Genomic DNA, 14,480 nt, shown 5'->3' on the forward strand with positions numbered 1-14,480 from the left:
CTTTTTTTTACCTCCTCTTTGCTCGATCACCTGCTGGCTTGCTGCTGCTCCCATGCCTTGTGATCTGCATTTCGTGCGGCGCTTCGAACATTTTGAAGTCACTGCCTTGTCTGTCTTCTTCCCCAGACATCCTCAAACCCTAATTCGATCTCTTTTTGCTGTTCCGTTATTTACCGAGTAATATTTTCCATTTGTTTGCGCTAATGCGATCTTTACTCTCACTTTCTTGAGACTTTTGAATTTTCCTACTTCCATTATCTCTAACCTGCTCTGCGTGTGTATCACGGGACTTGCTTCCAAAGGTTGTAAGTATGACGTGACTTGCCTGTCTCGCGGGACATGAAAGTGTCTCTCTGTCTCTCTTCAAAAGATCACGTCTCGTAGAAACATATGGTGCTTTTCTCACTACTTAAAGCGCTCTCCACACACGTAGGACCTGGGAAGTGAACCCACATTTTCCTTACTGTTTATGGCACCATTAGGCCCATACTCTTCGGAGAGTGAAAATAAGAACATTTGACAAATGAGAAAAGATCATTCAGTCCATCAAGCTCATCGGTTTAGCTAAGAACTAAGCAGTCCAAATATCTCCTCTAGATACTTGGTTATCAAGGTTTCTACTTTAACTACATGTGTTGATAGTTTGTTCCAGATTTCTATAAATCTTTATGTAAAGAAGTACATGCTGGCTTCAGTCCTAAATGCACTTCCCTTTAATTTTCACAGTTGTCCTCAAGTATTTTTTAACATTTGGTTGAAAGAATTCTGCTGGATCTGTTTAATCAATGCCTTTGATGATCTAAAATCTAACTAAATAAGGAGAAATCAGAAATCTTAGTGATTGGCAAAAATGGATATAATGAGGGTATTAGAAATAAACTTGATCCATTAGGCTTAAAATTCAAGACAGAAGTAAAGAATTTAGGGGTAATTATTAACTCTGACCTGATCCTGCACTCTCACCTTCTCTCTCTCTCTCATTTTTCCTAGGGCACGAAGCGGAAGCGGAAGCAAAGCAGAAGCGGACAATGGCCGACAGTGAGGTGAATCGCATTGCAACTGTAGTCGAGGAACTCCAGGCACTCGATGAACAGATTCAGAATCTTCTGTCCAGACGAAGATACCTCAGAGATCTGAAGGCTCGGCTGTTGGATAAACCGTCCTCGCCATCTGTTATCGGCGTAACATCAACCCCGCGTTGTGCCGCGCAAGTCACCTTCACCCCCGCGCCTCGTAGGAGCGACACCGATGATGACCTCGGTGTATTTCAGCTATGCAGGCGGGGGTTCAAGGCCAGAACACCTCCATCGGCACAGGCAAGCATCGTAACCCAGAACCGGTTTGACCCTCTAAGCGTCCCCAGTTCGCCTTCAGCTCCTGGTGATGTAATTGTGGTAGGTGATTCTATTGTTAGGAACCTCAATATCACTTGCCCTAATAGAAAATCTTTTGTTTCTTGTTTTCCCGGTGCTCGTGTCCGAGATGTGACGAGACGTGCACCGGCGATCTACAAGAACAGGGCAGTTGGAGCCGTTGTTATACATGCTGGCGTAAACGACATAAGGCACCGACAGTCGGAGATCCTCAAGGCAGACTTCACTGCATTAATTAAAGACACAAAGGAGAGGACCCCATCGGCAAAGATCTTCATCTCGGGTCCACTCCCTCTCGTCAGACGATCAAACGAGTATTACAGTCGTCTGCTTGGTTTAAACAACTGGCTGCAGGGCTTCTGCAAGAATCAAGACATCGGGTTCATTAACAACTGGGACCTCTTTTGGGAAAGACCGCGTTTCTTCAAGCGAGATGGCCTGCATCCGAACAGCTTCGGCGCCCGGGTCCTCTCCGAAAACATATCGAAGGTAATTCGTTTATCTTGACTATCTATCTCTGCTTTTAACCCCTTCCGAAATGCCACTCCTGTGTTTGGTCATGATAATTGTTTAAAAAAATCTTCCATAAAAGTGCGCAACATAAATACTGTAATAACCAATCTTAATGCACATAGAAAATCTAGGCAATACGGCATAAACGCCAATAATTTAATTAAAGTTACTACTTTAGATGAACAATGTATTAAAACTGTAAAAACAGATCATAGATTAAACAAAAAATACACACAGAGCGGCGCTAATAAAAATAACTTAATTCCGGTTCCCTATATCAATAACGCACATAGTATTCATCTCTGCTCCTCCGAAACATTGAATATGGCACTATTAAATATTAGAGCTTTAACTAACAAGACGTTTTTTATCAACGACATTATTAGTGAAAAAAAAATAGACTTTATTGCACTAAGTGAAACGTGGCTTAGCTCAGATGGCGCAGCTGTTTTAATCGAATCTGCGCCTCCGGATTACAGTTTTACTCGTGCTGATCGCCAAGGAAAGAGAGGTGGAGGGCTAGCAAACATTTACTCTAGCAGGTTAAAATGTAAAAATATCAGTTTTGGTAAGTTCAAGTCTTTTGAGTATCTCGCCATTGTTATTCAGGGAGATTCTCACGTTCTAGTATTATCCGTGTATAGACCTCCTAAATTCAACGCGTCTTTCTTTGAGGAATTCTCTGACTTGATGTCAATCTTAATTACGAACTATGACGCACTCTTAATAGTCGGCGACTTTAATTTTCATGTAGATAATCAATGTGACCAAAAAGTAAAAGAATTTATGAACCTCCTGGACTCTTTTGATTTGAGACAGCTCGTTAATCAGCCTACACATAAAGCAGGTCATACGTTAGACTTAGTAATTACTAAAGGACTAAAAGTTGATATAAAGCAGGTCATTGATACGGGTCTTTCAGACCATTTTCTTCTACTTTTTAATATAGAAATAATGATAGAAAACACTCATGAGAAGCATATTGTTAAAAAACGCTTCTTTGACTCATCAGCAACTTTAAAACTTACAAACATTCTAACCAATCAGTCCGTTTATAGTGCCAACTATAATAGCGAGGAGAATGTAAATAGTAAGGTGGAAAGATTTAATACTAAAGTGAGGGCTGCTGTTGACATAGTTGCACCTGAAAAGACAGTTAAAAAATCTTCTAGCATTGTTATACCTTGGAAGACCCAAAGAGTGTCTGATTTAAAGAGAACATGTCGTAGAGCTGAGCGTAAATGGAGGAAGACTAAACTAACTATTGACTATGAGATATTAAAAGTTAAAATAACAGAATACAATAACACAGTCCGTCTTGAGAGGCGCTGCTATTTCTCTAAGATTATAAATAACAATGCTAGTAATCCCAGAGTCTTATTTTCGACAATTGATCATCTGTTAAACCCAGGTAACTCAAAGGAATGCCTCCTAAGTACTTCCAGTAAAACCTGTGAGGCTATCGCTGTATTTTTCAATCAAAAAATTAATGATATTAGAAATAACATAGTATATCTCCCCAACACTAAGGATCCCCCGAAACCCCAGTACTCCATAATAAATAAATTAGAGTCTTTCACTAGGATAGATTTACCTGATCTACATAAAATAATTTCTCAAATGAAACCATCCACCTGTGCCCTTGACCCAATACCAACAAATTTTTTCAAAGAAGTATCGGGTGTGCTTATTGATAATGTTCTTGACATAGTAAATTCGTCATTAGATACGGGGGTCTTCCCAGACTGTCTTAAGACTGCGGTAATTAAACCCCTACTTAAGAAAAATAATCTCGACCCCTCTGCTCTTGAAAATTATAGACCCATCTCTAACCTGCCTTTCTTAAGTAAAATTCTAGAGAAGGCAGTCATTATTCAGTTAAATGAGCACCTCAATAAACATGCTATTCTTGATAAATTTCAGTCAGGTTTTAGAACAAATCACAGCACAGAAACTGCACTCGTTAAAGTAGTAAATGACTTGCGGGTAAATGCAGACAGAGGCCATTTATCTGTTCTCATCCTCTTAGATTTGAGTGCCGCATTTGACACTATTGATCATAATATTCTTAAGAATCGCCTTAGTCAATGGGTGGGCCTCTCTGGCAGTGTCTTAAACTGGTTTGAATCCTACCTGGCAGGGAGAAAATTCTTTGTTAGTTGTGGTAATTATAACTCAAAGACACATGATATTCTATATGGTGTTCCACAAGGCTCTATCCTGGGTCCGCTGCTCTTCTCAATCTACATGCTTCCATTAGGTCAGATTATCTCGGGACATAACGTGAGCTACCACAGCTATGCTGATGACACACAGCTGTATTTATCGATAGCACCTGATGACCCCAAATCTCTTGATTCGCTAACACAATGTCTAACCTGTATCTCAGAATGGATGAATAGTAACTTTCTCAAATTAAATAAAGAAAAAACCGAAATCTTAGTGATTGGCAATAATGGATACAATGAGGCTATTAGAAATAAACTGGATGCATTAGGATTAAAAGTCAAATCGGAGGTAAAAAGCTTAGGGGTAACCGTTGATTGTAATCTGAATTTTAAATCGCATATTAATAAAATCACTAGGACAGCATTTTTTCACCTAAGGAACATAGCAAAAGTTAGACCTCTTATATCATCGAAAGATGCAGAGAAATTAGTTCATGCGTTTGTCTTTAGTCGGCTAGATTACTGTAATGCACTCCTCTCAGGACTACCCAAAAAAGACATCAATCGTTTGCAGTTAGTGCAGAATGCAGCTGCTAGAATCCTTACCAGGAAAAGAAAATCCGAACACATTTCTCCAGTTTTGATGTCACTACACTGGTTACCTGTGTCATTCAGAATTGACTTTAAAATTCTGCTTATGGTTTATAAAGCTTTAAATAATCTCGCCCCGTCTTATATATCGGAATGTCTGACACCTTATATTCCAAATCGCAACCTCAGATCCTCAACTGAGTGTCTCCTTAGAATTCCAAGAGCAAAACTTAAAAGAAGTGGTGAGGCGGCCTTCTGCTGTTATGCACCTAAAATCTGGAATAGCCTGCCAGTAGGAATTCGCCAGGCTAATACAGTGGAGCACTTTAAAAAACTACTGAAAACACATTACTTTAACATGGCCTTCTCATAACTTCACTGTAATTTAATCCTGACACTCTGTATATCCAATTCATTATAATAACCATTCATTCAAAATTTGTACTAACCCCTACTCTCTCTTCTGTTTCCTTTTCCGGTGTCCTATTGGTGGTGGCTTGTGCCACCACCATCTACCCAAAGCACCATGATGTTCCAACAATGATGGATGGATCAAAAGCCAGAAGTCTGTATAACCATCAGCATAAAGTGACTCCGTGAGAACCCTAACTACAAAGAGGACTATTTCATTTATGTTAGGTAGAATGCCCAAAGGGGACTGGGCGGTCTCGTGGCCTGGAACCCCTACAGATTTTATTTTTTTCTCCAGCCTTCTGGAGTTTTTTTTTGTTTTTTCTGTCCACCCTGGCCATCGGACCTTACTCCTTTTTATGTTAACTAAGGTTGTCTTATTTTAATTTCTTATTTGTCTTTTATTCTTCTTTTCTTCATTATGTAAAGCACTTTGAGCTACTTTTTGTATGAAAATGTGCTATATAAATAAATGTTGTTGTTGTTGTTGTTTTAAATCACATATTAATCAGATCACTAGGACAGCATTTTTTCACCTAAGAACTGTAGCAAAAGTTAGATTTATTACTTTGCAAGTTGCTGAGAAATGATTCCACTCTTTTGTTTTCAGTTGACTAGATTACTGTAACGTACTCCTAACAGGACCACCCAAAAAAAGACATCAATCGATTACGACAAGTGCAGAATGGAGCTGCCAGAATCTTAACTAGGAAAAGAAAATCCGAGCACATCACACCAGTTCTGATGTCACTACACTGGTTACCGGTGTCATTTAGAATTGACTTTAAAATACTGCTGATGGTTTATAAAGCCTTAAATAATCTGCTCCATCTTATATTTCAGAATGTCTCTCACCTTACACTCCAAATCGTAACCTTAGATCTGCTTAGAATTCCAAGAGCTAAACGTAAAAGAAGTGGTGAGGTGGCCTTCTGCTGTTATGCACCTAAAATCTGGAATAGCTGACCAATAGAAATTCGCCAGGCTAATATGGTGGAGCACTTTAAAACACTGCTGAAAACACATTACTTTAACATGGCTTTCTCATAGCTTCATTTTAGCATAACCCTGATATTCTGCTTATGCATTGAATTATCATTTCTATCATTGCTCCACAATCCGTACTAACCCCTACTTTCTCTTCTGTTCTTTTACCGTTTTTCTGTGGTGCCAATCTGTGCTCCCACCACCTGATCAGGGCACCATTCAGTCCTTACTTTGATGGATTGAAGACCAGAGGTTCACATGACCATCATCATCTAATTCTTCCACATGAAGCCTAAAAACCATTAGGACTGATTGAGATCATTGATGTGAGGCAGAATGCCCAGTGGGGGCTGGGTGGTCTCGGGACCCCTGCAGATTTTGTTTTTTTCTCTTTTTGTTTTTTCTGTCCTCCCTGGCCATCGGAGCTTACTTTTATTCTATGTTAATTAGTATTGCCTAATTTTATTTTTATATTTTTTCTTTTTTCTTTCTTCATCCTGTAAAGCACTTTGCGCTACATCCTTTGTATGAAAACGTTTCTATAGAAATAAATGTTGTTGTTGAATCTGCATGTATTTGGGGTAGAGAAGGAAGATTTAAGTGTCCGTAGGAAGACTCAGACAGACATGGGAGAATATTTGTAGATTTATACGGCTACAGGGTCATTATTGTCACATACAAGGTGGTGTGGCGGGTCCCATGACCAGCCGGGACACCCCTTCTACATATGTTCTGGAGGAGCAACCATTGGCATCTCAGTACCTTCCCCGGGTCACTTGGTGGCAGCCTCCCTGGCTGACGATGGTGTCTTAGTTTCTCGAAGGGCTTCATGGGAAATGGAGTTCTCCACAGCCCTGTTGGGATCTGGGGTGGCCACCAGGGGGTGCTGCATGGGTCCCTGAGCTGGCCTGGACAATTCTACAGCCCCACCCGGAAGTGCAATCAGAGGCAGGTGATAAGCACCTGGAGCACTTCCGGGTGGGCTATAAAAAGGGCCAGCAACCACCACTCAGAAACCAGAATCGGAAGGAAGAGGACGAGGTTGCCAGGAAGGAGTGGTGGTGCCAGATGGGTGTATTTGTGATGATTTACTATGCATACTTGGACTGTGTTGTGGCTGGGGGGTACACGGGGAAGATGTGCCCTCCAGCTGAAGAAAATAAAGTCTTTTTGTGTTTTTACACGTGCCTCAGTGTGAGTCTGTGTCAGGTCGGGCGCTATACAGCATCCTTATCACAGTGGAAACCCCAAAATTTCCAGATTTGGTCAAAAGCACTGGAGTAGAGCATAATCATCGAATAAGCCACTAGGTATCACATACTGTCTGGTTAATGGGTCCACCAAGTGGCATAGTGCTAAGCTCATTGAGTACATATTTCTGCGGTTTAGTCTACAATTGTGCACGTGGCCTAGGCGATTTTTTTTTTATCAGGTCAAACTGAACATCAAGACATTGATGATCACATTTCTGACATTGATGGACTTGTTCATAAACCTTTTGTTCCCCGTGGACAGAGACATGCCACTGACATGCTGAGGCATCAAGAAAAAAACATCTGGAGAAGTGGCGCACCTAAAACTGGATTTTGCAATATGACAACATATCTCCACACACTGCATTTTCATTCAGAGTCGTTGACCAAAAACAAAATGGCTGTTGCTTCACTAACACTCCCCCCAACAACATTCCCCAGATCTCATTTATTGTCACTTCTTTTTGTTCCTGAAATAAAATTGAGACTGAAGGAAAGGAGATCTGCTACAGTGGAAGAAATCCAGGATAAAAAAAATGTAGCTGGCTTTAGGCATGGTAACAAAAGATGTGCTGTGAACTGGGGGGTTCCTAAGCACAAGAAGTCCCAAAAATGAGTCAAAATGCCGACCAGAGGGGGAAAACCATCAAACCCCTGCTAGTCACAAAAAGGAGCAAACATAGAATCATAATACAGTAAACAAAAATGTTCTGTGACACAAAATAAGCTCCAAGGAGAACAAAGGCAAATGAGTTGCCTCAAAAGCCAAAGGCAATAGAGGCAAGCAAGTCCCAACACTCAAGTCCAAAGAAGAGTCAAAAACTGACCACATATTAGTAAAAAAAAAATCCAATAAATCAAACAAGCACAGGCAAATCACAATGAAACTCACCAATGCCACCACAATCAATGAACCGCAAGGGACTGTGAGTTTCCCTCAGCCTTTATATGTCATGAACAGTAACTGGGGTTCACATTCATGTTTGATGTTTTTATGTGCATCTGTCATTATTTTTAGTTTTATCTACAGTATGTATACCAGCTGCCTCTATTATGTTCCAAGTGTTTTGTGGAGGGTCCTACAAGAGATGGGGTCACCTGCCAATCACCGCTAGGAACTGCCCTCCGCCCTCTGAATCTGGAAGGTCTCACATAATTCTTAGTGTTTCATTTCAAATGTGCTAGGGAGTTGGTGTGCTATTGTGTTTTTTTCTGTTCCTAAGTGTTTACTGAATTTTTGCACCCGCGCTCTGTTTTCGGACCTTCTTCTGGATTTCAGTTTTAGGACCTTGCTTGCCTTGGATTATATTGCTGACAGCTCCTTTATTTCTTTGTTCTCTTTGGAACTTCACAGTGAAAAAGAGCATTTTTGTGGAAGTAAAGCTTTCTATTTTCATTGATTCTGTGTTGCCTTTATACAGTATCTAGCCAGGGTTTGGCAGTATACCCCCATCTAGTGGACATTTTTGGAATTGTTCTGGAACCTTATTGGATTTAAAGTTAGGTCCGTAAGTATTTGGACAGTGGCACAATTTTCATAATTTTGCTTCTGTATGCCACCACAATGGATCTGAAATAAAGCAATCATTGAAGTGTAGACTTTCAACTTTAATTAAAGGGGTTTAACAAAAATATCATATGAGCCATTTAGGAATGAGAGCCATTTTTATACATGTCCAACCCCCCCAAAAATCATCATTATCGAAAGCCGGTAATCTTTCACTTACTATTGATAACTCCTTTGTTTCCCTTTTATCTCAGGTGTCTTCCTTGATGGTCCTCTATCTTTCCAATCTCACATTAATGACATCACCCGGTCTGCTTACTTCCACCTACCTATATTAATCGCATCTGCCCCTTCCTAACTCCCCATACCACTGCCATTCTTGTTCACAGTCTTGTTACTTCTCATCTGGACTATTGCAATTCGCTCCTCTTTGGTCTCTCTAATAAATCTTCAGCTAGTCCAGAATTCTGCTACTTGCCTCATTACTCGATCCCCGTCTTTTCACCATATTACTCCAGTCTTGCAGCAGCTTCATTGGCTCCCGATTAAGTTTCGAATTGATTTTAAAGTTCTGCTGTTAAATTTAAAGCCATTCATAACCTCGCCCTTCCATATCTGTCTGACCTTCTTCATGTTGTCGTTCTCTCCCATAACCTTAGATCCTCTTCCTCCATTCACCTGACTGTCCCTCTTTCCCATCTGACCACCATGGGGAGCCAAGCATTCAGTCATTCTGCTCCCAAGCTCTGGAACTCACTAACTACTGACCTTAGAAATACAGTCGACCCATGATATACGACCGGCCTGACATGCGAACAACTTGGTTTACGACCAAAATTTTTGATTTGAATTACGACCAACATCTTGCGTTATGACCCGAATGTGGTCACGTGTATCCGCTTGTGCGATTGTAAACAAACAGCCGAGAGCGTTCGTAAGCGTCAGTCGGAGGCCAGATACAAGTGTTTGTGGATGTAATTTCAGTCAGTGCAGTGATTTATATAATTTATTTCAATAATCGCGAAGGAAGAGAAGAGATGGTAACGAAGGTAAAGAAAATGATCACAATCGAAACGAAGAAGGAAATTGTGCGGAAATATGAAAGTGGTGTTTGTGTGACCGATCTCGCTAATATGTACAGCATGTCGAAATCCGCCATCTCGACAATTTTACAAAGAAAAGATTTGTATAAGGAAGCTCCTTCCAAACAATACCCACCTTCCATTTCATTCTCCTCTTCCTCCCTTCCTGCAAGCCAATGATGTCAACTTAAATGGTGAGTACAGTATGAAATTGTTGTTTCTGGTAGGCTAGGCACTTTTTATAACTTTTTGGTTAGTACATTAGAAAAATTATTGGTGTTTTTGGTAAATTATGCACATTATACAACCCTTTTCTATTAAAAAAAGTTAAGTAAGTGTTGCTGTGGGCGGTTTGGAACACATTAAGGGCATTTCCATTATTTCTTATGGGAAAAATAGTCTTGACTTACAACCAACTTGAGTTACAACCAGCCCTCGTGAACGAATTGAGTTCGTAAGTCAAGGGTCCACTGTATCAAATAATTTTCAACCTTCAAATATAAACTTAAAACCCATCCATTTAAAATGGCTTTTTCTTTATGATTACAGTGGATTTGTTTGGTTTTAATTTTTATATTTTCTGTATTTTCTGATGTTTTAAGTTTTGTTTATAATGTATTTGTTTATTTATTGTTTGTTTGGTGCCCTTGAGTGCTTAGAAAGGCACCTTGTATAAACAAAATGTATTATTATTTAATTGGGCTCAAAAGTATTTGGATAATTGACTGACAGGCTGTCCCATAGCCAGGGGGGAGCAGGTCCCTCATTATTTCATTAACTATTAAGCAGGTAAGAGGTCTGGAGTTGATCCCGAGTGTGGAATTTACATTTGGAAGATGTTGCATTTGCTGGGGTTTCACACACACGCACACACATGGGAGGAAGGTAAAGGGTTTGACAGGTGGTAATCCCATGCTGGACCAGGAGATGGCAGTGTGTGCTAACCCTTTCTCTACCTGCCTGGCCCTGTGAACATGACTTCCGGTTCCGGGTGCAGACCCAATGTCATCACTTCCGGTTAAAAGGCCTGATGATGTAATTTCCTCCTCCCTACTATAAAAATGCCATCTTGTTAACAGTGAATCACTTCTATTTTGGACTCAAGTCTGCATAAACATATTGATGATTTGTTTGCTTTTTCTTTTTGCCATATTTATATAATTTTAAATCAATCAAATTACTAGGACAGCATTTTTTCACTTAAGAAATATAGCAAAGGTTAGACCTCTTATTACATTGCAAGATGCTGAGAAATGAGTTCACGCTTTTGTTTTCAGTTGACTAGATTACTGTAACGCACACCTCCCAGGACCACCCAAAAAAAGACATCAATCGATTACGAGTGCAGAATGGAGCTGATAGGATCTTAACTAGGAAAAGAAAATCCGAGCACATTACACCAGTTTTGATGTCACTACACTGGTTACCTGTGGCATTTAGAATTGACTTTAAAATACTGCTTATGGTTTACAAAGCCTTAAATAATCTGCTCCATCCTATATCTCAGAATGCCTTTCACCTTACACTCCAAATCATAAACTTAGATCTTCAAATGAGTGTCTGTTTATAATTCCAAGAGCTGGGACCTCATGTATAAATGGTGTGTATGCACAAAAATGTTGCATAAGAACGTTTCCACACTCAAATCGTGATGTATAAAACCAAAACTTGCCGTAAAGCCACGCACATTTCCACGGTAGCTCATACCCTGTTCTCCGCTTGGTTTTACAAACTGCCGGCACCAAACGTCAAAGCAGTGCTAATGGTCCTGTGTGGTTATCCTTTCTTTTTTAGATCCACATCCCTGATGCGGCTTTATAAATATACTGAAATTAACTGCATATTGTTTATTAATTTAATGCATCTGATTGTAATTAACCTGTAACAATATAATGGTCCACAGAATGATCAAACGATTCCAAATACCATAACTGCTTTAGCGTTGTTACTCTCACTGCACCTTCTTTTTCCTCTTTCAGCTGGTCCCGTTAGGTGTTGCCACAGTGGATCATCTTTTTCCATATTACTCTCGCTGCACCACTCGGAGTATTTATCCCATTGTATCTGAGTGTGGAATCACAGCTCTACAGCAGCTGATCAGAAAGAGAATTATCGGGATACAGCATCAAGCACACACTGCCTCAGCCATGCTGTTTATTGAACTGCTCTCATATGACAAACGCTTCAAAGCCTTTCCTGTACGGACCTCGCATTTCAGAAACAGTTTCATCCCAAGAGCTCTAAACACACTCAATCAGTCCATCAAGTGCTCCTTGTACAACTGTTTGTACTTATAAGTACAATCTCCTCACTGTAAACTTGAGATACAGTTATAATATTGCACAACCTGAGCCACTTTATAAAGCGTGTATTTACATATGATGACAATATCATTTTTAAGATGAAATGCAGCAAAATATGTTCATTATATTATACAGATAAAACATTAACTTTAACTACACGGTGCTGCAGCGCTAACTAGGAGCTTGTGCTCCATTCACAGATTGTTCCTGCCTCGCGCTGTATTCTTGCTGGTGCTGACGCGACACTGGAAGGATAGATGGGTAGAATAATTAAATACGTACTACAAAGATATTTCAATGTTCCTTAAAAGTTTTGAAGAATCTGTGTTCTAAGCTAACAGATGGCTTAATGTCTATTACAGAGCTGATTGTTTGGTGATTGGTATTTGGAGAAAGAAAAGTAAGGACAGGAACTGGAGGTTAGTATATTTGAAAGAGACAGTACTGCTACAATAAAGTATTTCATCGAAAGTCGTGCACGGCGCAGCAAGCATCTTGCGTGAGACATGAACGATCACTGCGCCACCGTGTTCCTATGTTTAATAACATGCTTTAAATCCTATCATCATGAAAATGATATCACCTCACGTATACATCTCAGTATTTTAATTATTCAGAGAGCTGTAATATCATGAATGTAATAGATTCTGTGTCCTTTCGGAGGAACAGAAAGCCGGAAGCACGTAGTGATTCACACACATAGAGCACATAGAAGATCAAATACAAAACAAAGCATTTAACGTGCTACTTTAGTTACAATGGGATTTGAGAAACTAGTAAATTAAATGATTTAGGATGAAGTTTGTGATGATCTACTTTAAAGACAAAATAAACAACGTGATTAAAGTGGAAATTTTGAGATTAAAGTTGACATTTCGTACTTTTTTATTTGTACCCTAATAAGCTTTCATATGACACTCATACGGTGGGCTACAGCTCGCTTTTTCACAGCGACTTTAATATCTGACAACTTCTTTTTTATTTTGGGCACTGTGCGACTTTGTGAACTTGAGCTTTCGAGTTTCTCCGACACGCTATGTCACTCGATTGACTTACTTTTGTTGTTTATATCACTGTTTAAACCAACAAATAGTACGTTTTTCTTTGCATCCATTTGGTATTCACTGAAATTCTTCTACTTTCCCTCTTGCTTTTGCCATTGCCTTTTCACAGAAGGCTGAGATTAAGGGCTATTTATATTGAGTTGCATAGTCAAAGAGGCGTAATTCTGGGAGGAGTTGGGGCGGGACAGGAGGCGCGTGCACGTGTGTTACTTTTCATGCTGACCGGGATTTATGTAGTGGAAGAATGTGGAAGTTGGCGTTTGCACAGATTTATGCATCTGGATTTTTTTTGTGTGTAAGCACATTTCCACTTTTGTGCTTACGTCATGTTATAGTGTGAATTCTACGCACAGCGTTATGCATGAGGTCCCTGGTGAGGCGGCCTTCTGCTGTTATGCACCTAAAATCTGTAATAGCTGACTGATAGAAACTCTTTAAAACACTGCTAAAAACTCATTACTGTAAAATGGCTTTCTCATAGCTTCATTTTAGTTTAATCCTGATATTCTGTATATGCATTTAATTATCAGTATCATTGCTGGTGGCTCCATAATCTGTACTAACCCCTACTATCACTTCTGTTCTTTTTCTGGTTTTCTGTGGTGCTAATCTATGCCACCACCACCCGATCAAAGCACCGTGATGTCCCTATATTGATGGATTAAAGGCCAGAAGTCCACATGACCATCATCATCATTAAGTTCTTACATGTTAACCCTGAATACCATGAGGACTGATTGAGATCATTTACGTTACGTAGAATTCCTAGAGGGGGCTGGGTGGTCTTGTGGCCTCGGAACCTCAGCAGATTTTTTTTTTTTCTCCAGCCGTCTGGAGTTATTTTTTTGTTTTTTCTGTCCTCCCTGGCTATCTGACCTTTCTTTTATTCTATGTTAATTAGTGTTCCCTAATTCTATTTTCTTATTTATTTGTTTTTTTTTCCTTTTCTTCATCATGTAAAGCACTTTGAGCTACATCATTTGTGTGAAAATGTGTTATAGAAATAAACGCTGTTGTTGTTGTTGTTATCTCCAAGTATACGGGGTTGTTTCCCCAAACCTTTTTTGGTGTTCATCTCTTTTATTCACAGACGGCAACAATTGCAATGTACTGCTTTTACAGAATAGGTGGTCCGAATAATAAGAAAGCACATTCTTCGGTCAGGTTTATTGGTTTAAACTCTGACAGCGCAACAAAATAAGCATTTTACGTACATTTATATATTCTG

Source organism: Erpetoichthys calabaricus, chromosome 2 (genome assembly GCF_900747795.2).
Source record: "Erpetoichthys calabaricus chromosome 2, fErpCal1.3, whole genome shotgun sequence".
Taxonomy (NCBI): domain Eukaryota; kingdom Metazoa; phylum Chordata; class Cladistia; order Polypteriformes; family Polypteridae; genus Erpetoichthys; species Erpetoichthys calabaricus.